This window comes from Pseudophryne corroboree, chromosome 7 (assembly GCF_028390025.1).
Source record: "Pseudophryne corroboree isolate aPseCor3 chromosome 7, aPseCor3.hap2, whole genome shotgun sequence".
NCBI lineage: Eukaryota > Metazoa > Chordata > Amphibia > Anura > Myobatrachidae > Pseudophryne > Pseudophryne corroboree.
The window spans coordinates 448,076,717-448,082,955 of NC_086450.1; the positions used below are offsets into that span (position 1 = coordinate 448,076,717).

At 42.3% G+C, this 6,239-nt stretch overlaps 1 long non-coding RNA gene across 1 annotated transcript; it reads left to right on the forward strand.

Moving 5' to 3' along the window:
• Positions 1 to 779: 779 nt before the first annotated feature.
• LOC134943852 (uncharacterized) lies at positions 780 to 5,777 on the forward strand. Its single transcript, XR_010181790.1, has 3 exons — positions 780 to 1,307; positions 2,368 to 3,090; positions 3,704 to 5,777. It is a non-coding gene; the product is annotated as an uncharacterized LOC134943852 (long non-coding RNA).
• The last annotated feature ends 462 nt before the right edge of the window (positions 5,778 to 6,239 follow it).

A 6,239-nucleotide genomic window follows, 5' to 3' on the forward strand; every position in this document is an offset into this window, starting at 1 on the left:
AGGAACATAAAGAAGGGGCTGGAGAGCCACTCTTTATCGTTACATTTTAAGACCCAACACGGTTCATCTATTTCTGATATCACTGGCTTTTACGGTCTGAGACACATTAAGACAACTATCAGAAATACCAATACAGCTCCTCTCCTGGCAAAAACAGAGATGAACTGTATTTTTAACTAGAACACTCTCAGCCCAAACGGATTGAACTGTGATTTTTAATTAAAATGGTTTTTATAGCACTCATGGGTCATTTGTTGTTCTCACTGTCAATCTTTGAGCATTATGTAATTTAAATTATACATGACCACTGTTGTATTTATTTATATATTTACCCACTTATTAGATTTACTATACATTATTGGGTGAGAACTGTATCTGTTGCAATATTTTATTGTCTGGCCGATTGTCTCTTTTTCTGTATAATAATGGTTTTACAATCAGACCGTTTTACTTAAAACTACATTTACCATGATGCCTCATTCTTTGTTCCTGTTAGAATTGAGGAGACTTCCGGCTGCTATACACTGTTAAACTACAATACCCAGAACTATTGGGAAAATGTGCGACAACATCCTGTTGATGAACTACAGGATGACGTCATTTCCGCTGATGGGACCATAATGCCGGGCAGAAGTAAGGAAACATAATGCTCACAAACCCGGAGGACGGCCACATCCTGTTATCTGGTCCAGAATATGACATCACTTCCGGTGAGATCAGACGGAGGACGGACTACATTTCCCATGAGCATGGGGGAAATGGGAACTTCCGGCCAGCGTTACTTTAAATTAAGTCCTGTATTGGTGCATTTTATGTATGATCCATATGCAAAAATGTTTAATGTGGTAAACAATTTATCCAATATATTTACTGAACAAAAAATGTAATATTTAGGAGGAATTTGACCTGAAATCCAATTAAGCACGTGAGGTCATTTCCTGCACTAATGTAATTGGTTAGTGACAGTATAAATATCAAGCTCCTGCACACTACATCATGTCTTGATAAAGGTTATTCACCGAAACGCGTTGACACAGGAGTGCGAGTAGCTTCATACCTTCCAGCTGATGTTTGTTACTTTCTTTTGTTTTTAACTTTGCATGTTTTTTGATGTTGGTGCAACTTTTATTCACATTGCGTGTGGATTTTTGTAACATGTTTTTATACGGAACATTTTATGGATTTTTAATCCAATAAACATTGCTTTTTCTGACTACCACGGACCTGAGTGCTCCAGTGCTTTGTATGAAGATTTTCACCAGCCGTGTAAAAGATACCTTTATGGGAGCACCAACACACTATGAACTGTGAGTTTGGGTACTCCATACCTTTAACAGGCCTCCAAAAAGATACCTTGATGTGTTTTCTTCCCCTCCTTCTGTTGTGAGTGTTGGGGTACGCTCCTGAATATTACAAATCCTTGGGTAATACCACTAAACTGGTTTTGCATCTAGAGAGTGAAAGACACCAGAGCGGGTTCTAAAGTGATTGGGGCACTATTTGGTTTTAAAGATACCTTGATGTGTGTACTCCCTCTACCTTTTGTGTGAGTGGGGTACGCCTTTGATTAAGTCCCTAAAACCCCATATTCTTACTCCCTGGTTGTTAAGGATATACTACACATTGTTTTGTTTGTTATCATATCTTTTCATATTTGGACACATGTCCCGGACATACATTATGAGAAAAAGAACCTAGGACAACATTCAACACAAAGATACCTTGATGCGTTTACCACCCTCCCTCTTGCTGTGAGTGTTGGGGTACGCCTTATAATTATTGTAAGCTGACTACTTTTGGGTAACATCACCTGACTGGTTTGCACTTCAGAGAATGAAAGACACCAGACGGGACTTTTAAAGGGATCAGGGCACTACTCGGTTAAAAGATACCTTGATGTGTATATTCCCTCTATCCTTTGTGTGAGTGGGGTACGCCCTTGACCAGCTTCTAAAAATCTGTATTCTCACCTCGTTACTTGTTTAAGAACAAACTACACATTGTATTTCTTTTGTTATAATTTCTTCTGGGGTACCCATTCCGGATATATATCACCTGAAGAAGAATTGGAAATACGAGAAATTCTCTGCACCTCTCCTAAAAAGGGATTTATTAGCTTCTTTCCTATTAAGCGCACCGCATGTTATACAGGTCCAAAATTTGTGTTGTGTGACATTTATATTTGCTTCTGTGCAGGGTAAATACTGGCTGCTTTATTTTTACACTGCAAGTTAGATTTCATCTCGGACTCACCCCACCCAAATCTAACTCTCTCTGCACATTTTACATCTGCCCCACCTGCAGTGCAGCATCGTTTCCCTCAGGTTTACAATTACTTGCTTCTCTTTTTTTTTGTTCTACTTCCAGATCTAGTCCTCCAGTACCACTGACATTGAGACTGTGACTAACAGAACGAGAATATCACATACTCCACCCCTGCATATCCTCTGCCCCTCTTTGGTACAGCTCCATCAATGTCTAGCCTGGGCAGGACCATTCCTGCCAATGCTTCTCCACCTTTAATGCTTCAAGAAGATTCACCTTCAAGAGTGGGATCCTCTCAGATACTTGTACATGGGCCGGTTACCCTGCGCTCAGTACATCTCCTACTGACATCAAGTGGCACCCCACAGTTGTGGAACTACAGGTCACAGCATGTCTGCTTGAGAATTGCTGGGGCAGGCTGTATATGACCCAGCACAGTCTTTCCCCTGGTTGGAACTGCAGGGAAAGCATGGGTTAATGCAGCTAAAGGGCCCCATACACTACAACGATTTTGCATGATTTTATCCGATTCCGACCTTTCGGGCTGATAAATTGGATGAAAAGTATCAAATTGTATGTTTTCCATCCGATCCGATGCACGGTCCCGTGAGTGTCTGATTGGATCTCCTAGATCGCTAGTGCTGCACTCCTGATATATCGTAATTGCATGGAATCCTGTGGGAAAAAAAGTGTGTTTTTTGTGCCTGCAATATATCGTAGGAAGTTTGACTGGCATTCTCAGGACACTCCCATCAGCGGCAGCAGCAGCTATGACGCAGCAGGAGAAAAAGAGCGCATCGGATATATTGGATTTCATTGCCCCAAGTATGTATTTAATCAACACTGACCACCATTATATCACTGTCCACCAATGTAATCACACTGTCCACCAATGTATATCACACTGTCCACCAATGTAATCACACTGTCCACCAATGTAATCACACTGTCCACCAATGTAATCACACTGACCACCAATGTATATCACACTGTCCACCAATGTAATCACACTGACCACCAATGTATATCACACTGTCCACCAATGTAATCACACTAACCACCAATGTATTCTTAATCACAAATTATTGATCACATTTTATGCATTTCTGTGGCCCCAAAGTGATTTTTACCCCCTAATGGCCATGTGTTTTCACCGCCACTGTACCCCAATGCTGCACCTTGTGTTTCTGTGGCCATAAAGTCATTTTAACCCCCTAATGGCCATGTGTTTTCCCCGCCACTGTACCCCAATGCTGCACCATTGATGTTTGGGTAATGAGGAAACTTTTTTCGAAAAACAACTTTATTTTGGAACCATATATTATCCAGATTTAACCATATATCAAAACATTTCGAAAGTATATTTTTAACCTTATGTAAAACCATTTTGAAACAGGAAATATATAACAGTTTTTGCACAACTTTTTTTTCCTTATAGATATGTCTCTGGATCAAGACATAGACTTCATCACCAGCCTACTAGACATGTACCGTAGCCATGAATGTCTATGAAAGGTCAAAGCAAAGGGGTATTCAGACAAAGTGCGACGGAATGCGACCTTGGAGGAGCTAGTGGATTACAGCAGGCCCTTTGTCTCCGGTGCAGACAAGGACTGGGTTAAGAAAAAAATCCAAAACCTGCGTACTGTGTTCCTGAAAGAACACAAAACAAGGAACAGTAAAAAATGGTCTGGAGCTGGTTCCTGACTGGTTTACAAGCTCATATTCTGGTACTACCCCTTACTGGAGTTTGTCCTGGACCAGGAGCCTACCCGGACAGGTTTCTCCTCCCTGCCTCGGACTGCCACATCAGAGCCTGAAGAGGGTGAACCATCTCTGCCGGCATCTAAGTGTATTTTTTTCAAAAAGTTTTTTGAAGGTTCACTAAAGTTTTTGAATGAAGCACCAATCCAACACAGTCAACTTCACTGAATGTGGTCCTCCTGCCAATGGACTGCACCTACCCCGTTAAAATAGGCCAGGTACTCGTCCCTGACCTGTTTTGCCCGTGCACTCGCCCTAGAATGGAGTGGAGGTGGTTCCACAGAGGGAAACGATGAAGTCACCTCTGGATGTTCTGGGTCTCCTGGCGCTGCTCTGCCCAGTGTCTTATGCTGGGTGGTTTTTCTGTGCAAATAGTTATGCAGGACACAGCACGCAATCACCACCCAATCTATCTTCTCCACCTGCAAGTTGATAGCCGATAGGAATATCTGGAAGAGGCTAGACAGGATCCCAAAAGTGTTCTCTACAATCCGGCGTGCCCTCTATTTTCTCCACCTGCAAATTGATAGCCAATAGGAATATCTGGAAGCGGCTAGACGTCCTGTCAAAAGTGTTCTCTACAATCGGGCGTGCCCTGGATAGCCTATAATTATAGATGCGCTTCTCCCTTGTCAGATGCCTTTGGGGGTACGCCGTCATAATGTTCTCATGGAGTGCGAATGCCTCATCAGCCACAAAAATAAAATTGAGGCCGTGGTTGGTTTGCTCCCTAGATGGCATATTAAGGGTCTTTGTGGTGAGCCACTCAAGAAAGTTGGTATTCTTCAGCGAGCCACCATCTGATGCACCTCCGTTTTTGCCAACATCAATGAAGATGAATTCGTAATAGGCATTCACCACTGCCATCAGCACAATGCTGAAATACCCTTTATAATTATAATAAAGGGATCCGCTGTTTGCAGGAGAGTTGATGCTGTCAAAGTCGAAAAATATTGTAATGCATATGCTTTGTACTAACCGCATGCACATGCCCGCTGCTCGTACACTCAGTCCGCCGTGCGTGCACATATCCGCAATTTGCGTAGGATCGCTCCGGCGATCATGCGCGTGATATTGGTATTTATGGCGGAGTTTGTGAGCGCGTAGAGGGTTATTAGAACATTACATATTTAACCCAAATAGTGCATTTTGTACCCATAGTTCCCTTGCACCACATCAGCGAGTATTAATAGTTTAAACAGTTCCAGGACTAAGAGATTCGCCTTTGCATGATAGGAAGGGTCAGATAAAGGTTGGAAGGTGATGTCTAGTATCCAGCTGTAGGGTATTTTGAGGGTAACATTCCGGTATTGGTTAGAGAAAGATCGCATGTTCCAGCGTATAGTTATGTGCAGAAGTAGAATATAGATATTAACTGTATTTACTGTATATTATGTATGCGGCGGGAATCCAGAGGATACCACCCACAAGAGCAGTTGGGGAAAGACATCGCCCATCTATTCAAATCAACCTATGACCTCTTCTGTAATGAAAAGACACATCTCTGTGTCCAATGGACAATGCGATTACAGTGACCATTGTATTGTGTATGTATGTTGTGTATAAAAAGCCCATTGTTGCCTGGCCCGTCAGAAGACTCTGAACGCTTTCTATCTGACTAGCGGAGGACCGTCCGGGTTGCGCTTGCGAACATTCTCACGTATGTACATTCTCTGTAGCCATTATTCTGTTTAGATTTATCTTGTTAGCCTGTAGTGTATGATTTGTACTGTTTTACCTTTTGGAATAATACACGGTGGCCTTAGAACCCTGTGGTTTCAACTACAAATCAGTGTTGTGTCTTCACTTTCCTGCAAGGGTTTTAGAGTGGATTTATCTGTATAAGGTGTATAAGTATTGATAAGGTGAACGCACTGCGGGTACTTTATACCATCAGCGCTACTTAAGGTTTAAGGTATAACATTGTTGCAGTACTTTGCTGCTAAGGGTTTAAAGTGTAATCATATCATTGCATTGTATCATTAACAAGGTTTAAAGGTTATCAATTATGTGTGCGCACGCTGTGTGTACTCTGTACACTCAGCGCGGCGTGTGCACGCTAAGTACGTACCACGTGCGGGACTCTGTACGCAAATAGCGTACAAAGTGCGTAGCACGTGTATTCAGTCTAGCGGCTCCACGGTAATAGTGTATCTAGAGGTATAGCTTTGCGGTCTAAGGTAATATCGACATTATCAATGCGGAGGCAC